This window comes from Lipotes vexillifer, unplaced genomic scaffold, assembly GCF_000442215.2.
Source record: "Lipotes vexillifer unplaced genomic scaffold, Lipotes_vexillifer_v1.1 scaffold642, whole genome shotgun sequence".
Lineage (NCBI taxonomy): Eukaryota > Metazoa > Chordata > Mammalia > Artiodactyla > Lipotidae > Lipotes > Lipotes vexillifer.
In genome coordinates this window covers 746,052-761,551 of record NW_006790101.1, presented here as the reverse complement: position 1 = coordinate 761,551, position 15,500 = coordinate 746,052, and positions in this window count along the sequence as shown.

Sequence of the window (15,500 nt, the reverse complement as noted above, 5' to 3'; positions counted from 1 at the left end):
AGGAATTTTATGCTAGTAAAGAAGCAATTCACACTTGTTAACTACTGTTAATAGAAAGAGACACAACACCAAGTTTTCCATCTAAATACAATGCTAGTTTTGGGGGTTTTCTTTCTTTTTTAAAAAAATTTGGCATCTTAAACTTTTTTTGCAAACATAATTCGTGAATTAAATGAGCCATTCTATGGAATAATATAAAACGATGCCTAGACAAGGAAAATGTGGCAAGAAGAAATGCAAAGATGTAAAACAGTAAAAAAAATATACCATTATATTCCAAAAAAAATTAAGAGTAAAAGAAAAAAAATCAGGATCAAATTAGTTTAGAACACCCTATCCCTGCAAGAAAAGTGCAGAACCATCAGTAATTTACTGGTTATAGGTCATTATAATGAAATACAGGAGATATTCTCTTGCCTTGTTATAATGGGATTTGTCATTACTGAGTCAATGGCTAGTAAGACATACCCAGTCCTCAGCAGCCAGAGAAGCACACATAGCTAAAAATAACACTCTCAATGCTTATTTAACAGGTGAAAAACAGTCCTGGAACTCAATGGGGTAAATGTTTGTCCTAACGATATTTCATCTGCAGTGTTGAATGAAATTTCTTTATGGAGGATTGCATAGTGAAACTGCAAGAAAGGGAACCGAAAGCTTCTGACTCTGAGAATTACCCATCTCATGTGCCTTTTTGGTACTTTCATTGGGGTATTCAGTTTCTTTGAAGTATTACTCAGTCCAGATATTTGCATGAACGTTTAAAACTGAACATTGTTCACAAAGACCAAAAAGTTCGAAGATCAAAGACATAAGACGTGAGGTTAAGAGTGCAGAAACAAATTGTTGAAAGATAAAGTGAAAACATTCTGTTGAAATGAAAACATTTTTTAAGAGTTTATTTGAGCATTTATTGATTTGAATTAGGCAACGTTAACCCAGATGTGGTTAGGAGTGCTCCACCAACAAGAGATCAGGGAGAAGCTGAGAAAAAAAGTGGAAGCAAAGTAAGGAAATTATTGATTGACTATAGCTTTAAGCTGGTTATTTCTGATTAAAATTTGGCTGTTTCTGATTGGTGTCCTTAGGTTTTGACTTTCTAACCTTGAGGCATTTATAGGTTTGGATTTTGGTTTGATTTTTGGCAACCAGGACATTAGAAAACCTCAGTCAAATGGCTTCTTTGTTTCATCAATTTAACAATATTTAACCAGGTTCCTAGTTTTCTTTAAAGGCATTTTATATTTGGCATTATTTTCCCTTTTACTTATGAAACAGATTGCATGGTACAATGCATTTCATGATTAGGCAGGTACAGCCCTTCATTCAAGAGATCTCACCATAAGAATAACAATCACAACAGAAGACAGGAGATGAGAAGTATAAAACAAAGGTTACTCACCACCCAGTTCTACAAGGGTTAAGTCATCAGCCACTGTAGTCACTGACCAACAGTGCACCCTGAGAGGAATTAAGGATGTAAACAAGATGAGGCACTCTGTGCTTTGGAAAATCCGGCCCTTTAGATAGTTAGATGTATATCTCAAGAAGAATTTTAATGAACCTAGGTTTTTACATTTTCTCATATGTAAGAAAAGCACTAAAATCATTAACTGAGAAATTTGTTTCTTGTGACCAGCAGTAACCTTTTACTGAGATGTATGCTTGACTGCACATATTCCCTAGCCAAAATTTTATACATACTGACTTCTCCCCAACCTCCACAGACTAGTCAGATGACTCTATCATAGTTTTCTAGATGATTCTCCTCTGTTGAGGAGTTCCATACTCACTCGGATAATTTGCTCTTCCTAAAATATTGTTTTCATCATTTTCATCATTTCATAAATTTACATTTCTCAAATACATGCAAGAAGATATGAATCCTTGATTAAGCACTCAAGGCCAAGGTCAATAGACACAAGCACCCTACTTTATTCACATCCTACCCTTCTTAGACGTTTCTTCCTGCTGCCCTGTTCTCCTTATTTTCCCCACATTAATTCTGTTCCCTCCACCCTTCCCCCAATCCTGCACTGTGACTTTGAATGTTTCCACCCTGAAATGATTCATTTTCCAAAGGAAAAATATTTTATTCTGAAACACTGTTGTCTACTATGGCTGTGAACTCCTATGCTTAATTATTTTAGACAAGACTCAGTACTCTTACAGAAATGAAGGAAAACAAAGGTATTGTGAAGATGAATCTCATGACCAATATATGTCTTCAAATCAGCATGATTATTTTGTTCTAAAACTGGTCTTGTGTATTTTGAATACCTTTGTGGAATTTCTTTACTTTTATTCTAGCCTCTATGTTTCTAAGTTCTCAGAGAATATAACAAAGATATAGGGCATCTCTGTTTGCTTGAAAATGAGGAGTTTTTAAGGATGGGAGACTCTCACAGCTAAAACTAGAAAGACCCCCGGCAAACTGGAACAAATTATTCACCATATAAAGATCTCAAATATAAAAGAGTAATATATAATATAAAGTGACATAGTAACAGTAAAATAAAATCAGCACATTTTTAGTATCTGCTAAGCACATATTTATGCATTCTGCTAAATGAATTTCTGGTCCCACATTCTAATGGCCCTATAATATGACCATATAGCCCTTTAGTTTTTAAGGTTAGGTTATTTGATTAATGCTAGTAACTTTGGGATAACAGTCTTTGGGGATTGATGGAAGAGGTTTAGTAAAAACCTGACAAACCATGTGTAAGAAACAATATGTTAGGAAATATAACTAATATTGACACTAAGTATATCAAAGGTAAGTTATTATTTAATTAATAATGCTTTTATAGTGTCAGTCATAGCACTGTGGTAAAGAGTGGGTACTCTTGTTAGACTGTATCTATTTAAATATTGTCTCTGTCACTCAAAACCTTAGTTTTACCTTTTTTTTTTACATTTTTCCAGCTTTATTGAGGTATAATTAACAAACTAAAATGTATATATTATGTATTATATATATATATTATACAATGTGATGGTTTGATATATGTATACATTGTGAAATAATTACCAAAATGAGGCTAATTAATGCATTTGTCACCTCATATATTTTTCTGTTTTTATGTGTGTGGTGAGAACAGTTAAGGTCTATTCTCTTAGCAACTTTCAAGTATATCATACATTATATTAACCATAATCATCATGCTGTATATTAGCTCTCTAGAACATAGTCATCTTATAACTGAAAATATGTACCCTTTGACCTGCACCTCCCCACTTTCCTCACCCTCAGTCCCTGGAAATCACCAGTCTACTCTCTGTTTCTATGAGTTCAACTTTTTTGTATTCCACATATAAGTGATATTGTACAATATTTGTCTTTCTGTGACTGGCTTATTTCACAAAACATAATGTTCTCCAGGTTCATCCATGTTGTCACAAATGGCAGATTTCTTTCTCTTCTAGCTGAATAATATTTCACTATATACATATATATATATATATATATTTTTTTTTTTTTCTTTATTCATTTATCTGTTGACAGGAACTTGGGCTATTTCCATATCTTGACTACTGGAAATAATGCTGCATTCACATAGGAGTGCAGATATCTCCTTGAGATACTGATTTAATTTCATTTGGACATAAACACAGAAGTGAGATTGTTGGATCATGTGGTAGTTGTATTTTAATTTTTTTCAGAAACTTCATATTATTTTTTATAATCACTGTACCAATTTACATTCCAACCAAAAATGTATAAGGATTCCCCTTCTCCACACCCTCACCAAAACTTATTACTCATCTTTTTGATAGCAGTCATTCTAACAGGATAAGGTAATGTCTCATTGTGATTTTGATTTGCATTTCTCTGATCTTTAGTGATGTTGAGCACATTTTTATGTACCTGTTGTACATTTGTATCTGTTTTTGTTTTGAAAAATGTTTATTCATGTCCCTTGACTATTCTTTTGTTTTGTTTTGTTTTGTTTTTCTAATCTATGTGTTTGCTATTGAGCTGTGTGAGTTCTTATTATACTTTGAATATAAACCCCTTATCAGATATTTGGTTTTAAAATATTTTGGGTGCTAATAGTAACTAGTTCATTGAGTTCTTCATAGTTTTAAATGAATAATACTTATAAATGGATAGAAAAGTACTGGCACATAGACAACTGATACTGTTGGTAATGATGTTAATAATGGTGAAGGCATTGCTCATAAAATATTTTAAATGGTGGATTTTGACTATTGCTTTAATAAGGAATTGAAAATGCATGTATCTCAATAGACTAATCAGAAAGACTTTGAAATATGGATTATAGGTAACTAATGTATATTTAAATATAATAAGGATAATATATAAATAAGGATCATCAAATGATAGTCTGACTATGCCCAAATAAATTATTGCAAAAAGATCTATGTGGCTAAATTTGGTAGATTTATTTGTGCATGTGTGTGTATACATATTTCATACCTTCCATAATCCAAAGTAAAATAACAAAAAAGGAGTAAAAAAGTATAAACCTAGAAAGACAAATAGAATGGGAAGACAGACAGTAGTGGATAAGAAATTTCAGCAAAATTATGAAAGGTGAATAGTGGTTATAAAAGAAGTAATGTTTAAGGGTAAAATACAAAGACAGAGAAAGCTGTAGGAGTTATAGATGTTGTAGACTTTACCCTGCCCCCAGATCAACTTGTGAATTTGAGGCAACGTTTCCCTCTGAGGGTGAAATTGAAAGGTAGAGCTAAAAACAGGACAATATTTTATCAGTGTTTCTAAGGACCATATGCTTTCTACTGGACATCTGCTTGCTTACCCTATAGAGCCAGGATACTGTGTCTAACCCAGAATGGTAAAAGATGGAAAGCTCATTGTCTCAAGAAGATTGAGAGAGAATGATTTGGAGAGGTTCTGAACCAAGGAACACCTAAGAACAAGATGATTAAATTAGGAGACCACTTCTTCTTTTCACTGCTTGGCTTTGTAAAACAGTCTCAAATGCACAACCTGCCAGAAAGAGAGGTGAACACTTGTGTGTATAGTAAGTGATTTAGACATTAACCATGGGATGGGGAGTACAGGTGTCTCTCAATGAAACATTCCACTGTGAGCTCTACCTGTGAATGTGCCTAAAACAGATTGAAGAAATTCCAAGAAATTGGGAAAAAAAAGGAAAATTTTTTTGGAAATTGAAAAAAAAAGTTACTACAGGAGAGGCACATACCAAAGCAAACAAAAAAGGAAAACAATAAAAGCATTTAAAAGGAGGGAAACAGAGATAACGCCAAGGGAAGAAGCCATTAGAAAGAAAACTAATCAAAATACTATGACAAAAGCTCTATTTCTACATAGAATATAGGAAGGTGTGAGAGAACACACTGTAAAAAACAAAAACCTCAAGTAATTCACAAAGTCATAACTTTTCACAAGTCCATCCAAGAGCTGAGGTTGCAAGACAACTGAGGGAAATAAATTCCAAAGAGTGACAAACCTCACAGAGAGAGATGGGACATATGAGGTTTCACCTTTGACAGAGTATGGGGAAATTGGTATCTCCATTAAAAAGGGGTAAAGAAAAGCCAGCTACAAATTTAACAATTTTCTGAAGACTGTGGACTAATGTGACAGTTATGATAAACTAGGAACCACAAATAAAGAGGAGATTGAGCTAACTTGCAAGTTTTTAATCCCATTACTGGGTGCTCACAAAAAGATTGGGAGCTGGGCAGGAGAAAGAGACCTACACAACAGTGAGGGAATTTAGGAGAGAGTCAGCTACGGCTGGGAGAGGGCCTAAAACCTATTTTTCCAGACCCTTCCCTCTTAAGAAACAAGAACCTTAAACTGCTGGGGTAAGGACAGGAAATATTCCTGTCTGGAGGCAGGCACAGGCAAAAATTCACTGCTTCTGGAGGAAGGAGGAAAATGGTATTTACCCATGGGGAGACAGGATACTGCTGTGGAGCAAAGAAATAAACTGCTCTTGTAGGTGAAGAGGAGAGTTTGGGCACAGTTTGGTGCCCAGAAGGAAGGAGGAGGTTGCTGATAAAACCATACCTCTGAGGGCTAGACTCCCTGGGTTTACTGACGACTATAGAGCAGAATTGAAAGCCACCTGTGCTTCTGACTTAGAAACACTAGTTGTAAGCATTGGCATCAATGCTGAAGGAAGGGCATGACCAGGAAAAGAATCCCTTCAACTCAGGGAGACTGTTAAACTGATCAGTTTTCTTATTCCTGAGCTTTGGAGACTATGGAAATTTATGAACTCAGTTCATTTGTTTCCTCTTTTCAGTGCTCTCTGCCCTGCTCTATCTGTTGTTGAATATTGGAAAACATTTTCATTACATTTGGTCTAATTATTTTTTATGGTGAGGGGTAAAATATATCCCAGTAATTCCATTATGGCTAGAAGTAGAAATCACATTGCTTTTCTGTGTAATTACTCTTTTTTGGGGGTGGGAGGGGGAGATGGGTGTGCTCAATTTTGTACTGACCTGCACGTATGGGTCAATATGTTGCAGAAAAACATGCCTGGAGCCAGAGGGGATCTTAAAAACAGGATAAAAATCATTTGGAAGTATATTGTTTCTAATGGAATTAGGAATTTGAAACACTCCTATCTGATCTCAAGGGTAGGATTAAATTCAACTTGGATTAAATATGTATCCTTTATCTATCTACTGTCTATCTATCTAGCTAGCTAGCTAGCTAGCTATGTACCTACATATCTACTACCTTATCCATCCAATCATCTATCTTTCTATTTGTATATATGTATTTCACATAAGTGACAAGCATATTACAATATGCACTCCAAAAATTAAGATGATATTATCATTACACATAACTAGGAGACAGTTCAAATAATTTTAACAAAGATATAAAAATAGTTAAAAATTGAAGTGTAATATAAAAGCTTATATCGATTCATGTAATATATAATAATGGCAATCTAGAATCTAAAATTATATAATCATTTAAGTAATTCAAATAACACTCAATTTTTCCCACATATGTCAAGTAGAAGTGTGACTTTGAGGCTGGAATTAACTAGATGATTGTCCAAGTTTCTCTTTCTCTTTTTTGTTTTTGGCATATTGATACAGTCAAAGGTTTGACTTATTAGATTGCTATCCAAGAAACTAATCAGGGAAGAATTGCTGTTTAAAATGTAATTTATTAAATCTGCTATAACATAACTGCAGATCATATTCCTAGCAAAATTCCTAAGGTGAACAGAGTGATGCAAACAAAATCCAGGGCCAGCTTTATGGGCTAGTGTCCTGTATATATGGTCACATAGAGCCCCATGCCAAGTTTTTGCCCTACTTTGCCATTTTGAAATTCTTAATAACTTATGAACAAAGGACCCCATATTTTAAATTTTGCACTGATTCCCACAAATTGTGTATCCCTTCCTTACTAATCTAAAGGGTTCCCTTTGTGTAGATCCAGGCTATTGAATTCACTAAGGCAAGAAAACATTGCTGCATACACTAGAAATGGAAAATGTTCTAGGTAGTGAGTATGTGATTTTGCTTCAATACTTGGAGCCTTGATTCTCATAACTAATTAGATGTCAAAGATGGTAGATTAAAAGAATATTCTGACTGGCCTGAGTTCAATATTTCCCAGGACTGGTCTTGTTAAAATTCGGTGATAAATTTGTGGAGCTTCACTGGAACACAACAGGGTTTACTTCAAAACAGATGTTGTTAATTTATATTTTAAAGCCAGGGCGTTCCCATTTACATAGACTAAAAAAAATGTTAGTTGCATAATTTATGTGGAAAGTTTTATTGCCACTGCCCATTAGATGCAGGGATGTTGACAGTACACAAGGACCAATCTGAGGCTTGTTACAGGATGAATACAAACAGAAACTAAATGTAATTTAATCACACCATGAAGATTCTCCACTAAAGCTAAAGAGAGATTGAGGGCTAAGTATAAATATCTGGAATGGTAAGCAATTGAGATGAATGGAAAACATTTTTTTCACTAGTAGCAGAAATTAATCTATTTTGTATGCACTTTTTTTTAAGTAACATGTTCTTCTCTTTTCTTTATTCTCTTTGTACCATGATTTTCAATTTTCTCCACTGACATAGATCTCTTTTCTTTTATTTCAAGACAAATTTTCTTTTAAATAGAGTTCCATAAAAGTAATTATGTACCTTTCATAACTGAGGATGATTTTCTAGGGATCTAGAAAATATACTATTTGTGTTTTTCTCTGATGGGAAGGAGAGGGAGATATTTGCCTACAATATCCTCGTCATCTTTGAATATTTAATACTATTTCATAATATCCCAAGAACCCAACTCTGAACAATTTTATATATATTCTTACTAGATGTTTTTGTTGTTTGTATACCACAAAGAGAATGTGTCTATTTAAACATTGTTTGAAGACATACCTGGGACTTACTTGGCATCAAGTGATAATTTGCTTATTTTATTTATTTCTTGATATTTATTGAGAGCTCAATATTATCCCTATGTAGATTTCATATACATGGTTCAATGTGACCAATATTTTAGAAATGAATACATTAAACCTTGGGGAGATTGCCCTTCATTTATATACAAGGAAACCTAAGCAATTATTTAACTTTACAAAGTTTGCAGTAGCAGAATAAAGACTTAGACTTGCATCTGCCTAACTTCAAACCTATGCCTTTTCAACACTGTTATAAGAGAAGTAGAGGTTGTTGGTCCATAATGAGATAATTGGAAGGCTACTGAATTAAAGCCTCAAAGTGGTCAAGTTTAATATTTGGAGTCAGTAGAATGGAAAGAAAATGAGTTTGCATCATTAAAACTTCATGGAGACAGAGTACTTCTAAATATAATATATCTTTTCATGAAACTGTCACAATCAGATATGTTTGTTACATAAGAAATCTATCTATGTATCTATGTATATATCTATATATCTATGTATCTATCTGTCTATCTGAAATTTCACTAGATATATATCCTCAGATGAATGATGCACTTAAAACAGTGTAGCTACAATCTAGTCCTTTTTGATAGCCATAATGAACTAATTTGGGTATTTCTCAACCAATTCTAGGGAAGTTTGGTAAAATCTGAGGTCATATTATAATATAGAGGTTAAAATATCATCCTCTTGGGTTGGACCACCTGGGTTCAAACTGTTTCATTATTTGCATGTTATTTGAGCAAGTAATTTAATCTCTCTAATTTAGGTTTCCTTACTGGACAATGGGCTTTCTAATGGTAATTGTTGTGAGAATAAAAGTGATCTAGTAAAAAGCACTATCTAGAACATAGGATAAATTCAATATACGTTAGAAGTTATGATCAAAAGAGGCTTCAAATTCTTAAAATTTCTAGTCATACTCTGGAAATTTTAAAACAATTTAACCAAAAGAGAGTTGGGATATATTCTAATTACTAAATTATTGCAAATCACCTGAAATAGTCATAATAAATATAGTTGAGTCACAAAAGTGGATAGATAAAAATTAAGTACAATGGTGGAAGATCTAGATACTCTTTACAGTTAAATCATGTAGCTTGAATAGGAGCAGCTCATGGAAGAGAATATGGAAGATGAAAACTTCTTTTCTGTGCCAGTAAAACCCTCACTGTATGTAGGTCTCAGAGGGCTAATGTAATTCATGTGCATTTTCTATATGTCCGCTTCTCTGCCAAGGACATTCTCAGTCAACATTTCTGTGTGAAAGGAAAATTTCCACATCAATTAAGCATAGACCTTCTTAAGTTACATGCCTTATTATTCTGAATTTCCTCTGCAAAACTACTAAAATATTTCAGCTTTAATAGAGTCCCTACTTGGTCCTTTGTTCCTTTTAAAATCTCTAGAATTCTTTGATATCAGGTAATTTTTTAAAAAATAGTTTTTTTAAAGAAGAAATGAGTTATTCATAGAATAATTGTTTTTTTAGTTTAATTACCTGTAATACTGAAAATGCATTATAATGTGTAATTATATTTTTCCAACATAATTACTAAGTATAATGACAATGTATAATTCTTTATGAGATTGCATGAAGAAAATTAAACTACTCATGCATAATATTATAATAAACTGTTTTATTCCAAAGAATTATTACAATTGGTTGTTTTAAATAGACCATCTGATCATTTCATAGATGGAAAAAAATGATTTTCTGTTTAGGGTGAATAAGATAGCACTTTGAAAAGGAAACAATTTAGAAATTTCACTATCATGGTGTACTTCAAACTCATGAGTTTTTATTGATACTATGATACACTATGATATGATTTACACAGAGCAAAATTTGGTTTACATGGAAAGACATGATATACAATGTTTTGGTGAAGTACAACTTCCCTATACAAATCAACTACATTAAATGAAAATAAAATAACATTAAAGTACATTCTTCCAAGACCAAAGTACATGTTGGTGTTACATAAAGACTTTGAGAAATTTGTATCTCCTGTTTTTGATCATTAAATCTTCTTCACTAAATGATTGTTTTTGTAAATTCAGCTATACCAAATTATGCAAAACATTCCAGTCCTTTTTATGGGTACTTAACAAACCAGGAAATCTGAGCCATTCTAATATTGGTGAGGTTTATATATAAGAAACAGTTACTCTCTCCCAAAAAATCAAAAGAACATCATCTCAGCAGTAATCCCAAATTCATATTTTCCATGTAACACAGTTCAACTGTGTCTAAAGATGAACTGCTTTGGATTGTTTCATCTCATTTTTTTCTACACAATAAAAGTACAAATTCAAATTTATCTTAAAAGATAATTTTGGTTTAACAACTTGATAATATCAACTTTTTCACACATGTGCCAGAGAACTACTAAATTATTTGTCAGGGACACTGTCCACAATTACATCAAAAATGCAGTTTTCTGGGTTTTTGGGGAGTTTTGTTTGTTTTCAAGAAAAAAAAAAAGCAGTTTATTTCAGATGTATTAGAAGTACACAGTTAAAAGTAGGTCGGTATAAATGGCTTGGAAGGAATCTAAATCACGTCACGCATGAAAAGCACAGAACACAGAAATAATGTAAGAACATCAATTTTCTCTTCTTTTAGGCAAATCTATTTCCAGATTTATCTAAACACCAAACTTGCACATTTGAGATGATTGGGCATAGTTTTATTTGGATCTTTGATTTCGGGTTCAGTTCTTTTTGTTAGCATGCAACAACAAAATATCTCATAGACAATGGATATTGGTTTGTGGAAAACAGTAACAGTACTACTGAAATTTCTCTTCAAGAGAGGGGTTTTATTGGTTATTTGGATTTATTTGAAATAATATACAAACAGTGTTGAAAAACTGAACAAAATTCCATGAAGGACTGGTTAGAGATTACACCCATAGAATTAAGAAATTGGCACAAAATAATTCAGAAAGTGGTTAAATCTTTATATAAAATTCAAAAGCTGCTATTAGAGAAAAATATTCTCATAAATAAACAAATAAAATACCTGTTTCTATATTTGAGGTGAAATTAATATCAATCACTGGAAAAAATATGGTGATTACATTGGCCAGCACTGGAAAAGAAAAACAGAAAACTTACGTAAATTATTCTTTCTCTGGAAAAAAAAAAAAAAAAAGATTTGCAGACAGTTTTTTTAATCAACAAATTAACCATTAATCAGGTTTATATTTCACAAATATTTATTTTTCTTTTTACTATGGTCATTTGAAAACCTAGAGCTAAATATAACATCATGGAATATTATAATTTGGTAATACTGTAGCTAATGTGTAGATAACTGAACAAGTTAATCTATATTTAATATATATCTATGAACTCAAATTACCTGGTTCCATTGTCTATCCAGTGGTGAAGATAACTGAGTAAATACAAAGTTGAGATTGTGTTTAGCCTCTATAAAATGTGATTGTGTCATGTTAGACATTTAAGAAGTGTGCCAGGGAAAGAACTCCCTGGAAGTATGCCTGGTGACAGGTTAGAAGGGATCAAGGTTAATGGAGCAGTTGGAAATGATGCTTACATGTGATGCAGGTTGCAAATGAAAGGAATATATAAGAGAAAGATTTTGTTAAGAAGTAGATGGGAAAAAAAAGACTTCAGACAAGGCACTGAAGTTTCAAAATTTTATAGAATGTAAAAAACAAGGAAGAGAGTATTTAATAATGTACCTACAGAATTAAAAAATGATTGTTCCTTCTGTGTACATTCAAATGTCATTAGTGTTTTCCAAACTAAGAATGTGAAATGAAGTATTTGGGAATTAATATAATTTGTATTAAAAATCATGTTTCAAAATAAGTTGCTTTACAAGAATTCAATATGCTGTACACTGGCTAAATTTGAGTTTGTCTCTACTTACACATATAACCACTGACTCATCCTTACCATACACCTTTCTATCACTTCATATGTTATAAAGAAGCAGTGGTTTTTCAATGGACTACTTGAAATCTAACATATTTGGGGTAAGTGCTAATAACAGTTTGCCTGAGTAGCCATTAAGCTTATAAATATGTTTTAATTAAAATACAATTGATAAAAATGTGATATATGACTCAAAGAACTAGTAATTACAGTATTGAAAAATTGAGAATATATTAGTGACATTTATACACTAATATGTATAAAATAGATAACTAATAAGCACCACAATTTCTAAGCATGGCTTGGATAGCTGAGAGATTACTTTTCATTTCAAATATGGAAGTTAATGTTTTAATAACACAAAAGAAAACAAAAGCTTTATATAGTTCTAGAATATAGAGAAAATGATCAAAATGATATCTATTTTCCTTTTTCTTTATGGATTTAATTGCAATTGAATTGCTCTGGTTTTGCTTTTGAGTTTTCTTTTGTTTCTGGATAGAACAATCTTATACATTACAATAAAGTTTGCAATGGAAAGCTTGTCGTGCACACCCACATGTTCACAAAGCAGTGTCCCCCTGAAAGCACTGTACTTTCTTCTCTTCTTACTACTAAAGACCTGTCAAAAGTGTCAACACCTTGGCACAATTCTTGAATCAGGCCCCCATGACAAAGTATAAGTCCTCAGCTGTGAGTGAGACTAAGAACATGGACATTAATATTTTGTAGCTAGGGAGACCCACGGAAAGGTTTGACTCTCTGGTGCCTTATGAGTGTTAAGTTGGAGTCTTCTTCACCCAGTATGCTTCCTGCTTCCTGACTGGGTCTTGGTTAGGCCTGCTGTTTAACCAAGACACTTTGGGAAGCCAGCCTGGCCAGTTCCACTCTGTATAGTTGAGCATTTGTCACTAAGTAAAAAATTTGACTAACAGATCTGAATAGTTTGCCTGAATTTCTAGTGTTTCTGATTTCGACTTTAGTTCTCCATCAGTAGAGAAGCCGAGACCTAAACTGCAAACACTTTGAGTGAAGACATGTTCTCAGTGCATTATTTCTTCCAAGCCTTTTTCCCTACAGCCCGAACCAGTTTCTAATGTAATACTAAGGACTTCGGTTATTCTTTACCCAGAATGTTGATTTACCCATAATGAAGAGAATGGCAACTTTATATAAACTTCGGGGCCTTCATAACGGTGGTGATGAATCTTTGTGAACTTCATAGAAAGGAATGGATTTTGTTTTCCCAGAAAGAGAAGACCAGACTGTTTTAACACAGGATACCATGTATTTGCTGTGCACAGGACGGTTACAGGAAGAAGAAAAACTGGATTTACTTGTTCACATCTAGATTTTTGATGCAACAGTAGTTTTTATGAACTAGAAACATGATGAAAGAAAGTTTCTATTTTTCATTCATTTAGCTCTATATTTAGGAAGAGAATAAATAAGTTTCATGATTTTTCATATTCACCTAATACCTTTAAGAGCCTGTAATTAACACCACTTTTGTTCACAAAGAAGTCAGGGATTTTACTGTTAGTTCCTGTCTAAGAGTTTTAAATTAACATATGCTAAGCATTTCATTAAGTAGAATAATACTATAATAAGTGTGAATGAGCAAACATTTATTTTGAGAGTTCTTGGACTTTTTATGCCCCTGACTACTGATTTTCCTTCCTTCACCTACTTAAGTCTGTCTCCCTACTATTCTCTATGAGAAGCATTCTAACATTTATCATAACAGATCTTTCTAGACTGCTGTTGTATTGTAGAAGTCAGAAAAAAACAACAAAAAAAGAGAGGGAGACCTATGTAGATAAGGGAGGAAATGGGGAAATACAGAAGAAATAAAGCATTGGGGCTACAGCTAGGTGAAATATATTGAGGAACAACTTTTTTTTTTAAGAAAGAAAAATGAAAGAAAAAGATGGCACTGCAAAGTATACAAAGAGGTGTCATCCTGAACACTATAGCCTCTCCACACTGTATGCTGTTTAAATAACACAAAGAAATTTTAACATTTCTTGAACTGCTGGATTATGTTTTGACAAAAAAACACACAAAATCTCTCTAGGGATAGGTTAGGTGAATTATAGCTTTAAAATATTTAAGTGATTCTTAGGTAAGCATATGACAAATTAACATATGCATTTATTTCTTTGATTTCTCAAAATCCCATTCAATGACATTAAATACATTTTTAAAAGAGTATTAACCTACAGGGATGAGGTGATGGGGAGAAGAGTAAACAGAGACAACATAGCATGCTGTGGAGGAAGAAAAGATTCTGGTAATACAAGTTTTGGAGGATTATGGTGAGTTGGATTTTGTAAATTCGTTATCAATTATTAATGTATTTCATCATTCTCAGCTGTGTACAAAGAGGATTTTCAAAAGTAAGTTAAATTATGTTTTTAAAATTAGTCAAAAAGAACATAATAGTGTAATAGCAGGTCAACTCAGAAGTGACGTGAATAAATAAAATGAGCATAAAAAGTGCTGCAGTAAAGTTTTTTACATTTGTTATAAATATGCCAAAATACGATTTTCAGAATTGCAACATTGCTAAGGTTATAAAAACTTGTTCAGAGAAACAAACCAAATAAAAATGAATTTAAAAAAATAGAAAACGTAAACATAGAAAATATTTTCCAGATAGTGAGGACTTCTTTACTTCATTACATAGTATAGCAAATTTCCAAATTTTTTTTTCCACTAATGCAATTGATTTCCTTAATATCTACTTTATCTTATAGGTGTGGAAATTCTTTACATTTTTTATTATGAAAAATACAAATAATGACTGGTTTTGTTTATTTTATATATTTCTACATAAGCATGGTCACATTTTCTCATTCTTTGTCATTTTTATATTACCATACAGAAAAAAATTATAACAGACACATCAGTAGATTTTAAATTGTTGAACAATATTAATGATTTTTTTGAACAATGTAAAGTATGACTTGATCAAACAACTAAATACAAAATGTTAAAGTTTTGCTGATGGCTCCTACCAAATCACCTAGGAGATTTAAACAAAAACTTCAAATATTTCTTGGATTTTATGAGAAAGTCAGTGACTACATTTTAAAAGATTATTTACTACTATAGCAATTTCAATTTAAAGGAATTATCACGTATTTGTTTAAAGAAAATTAAATT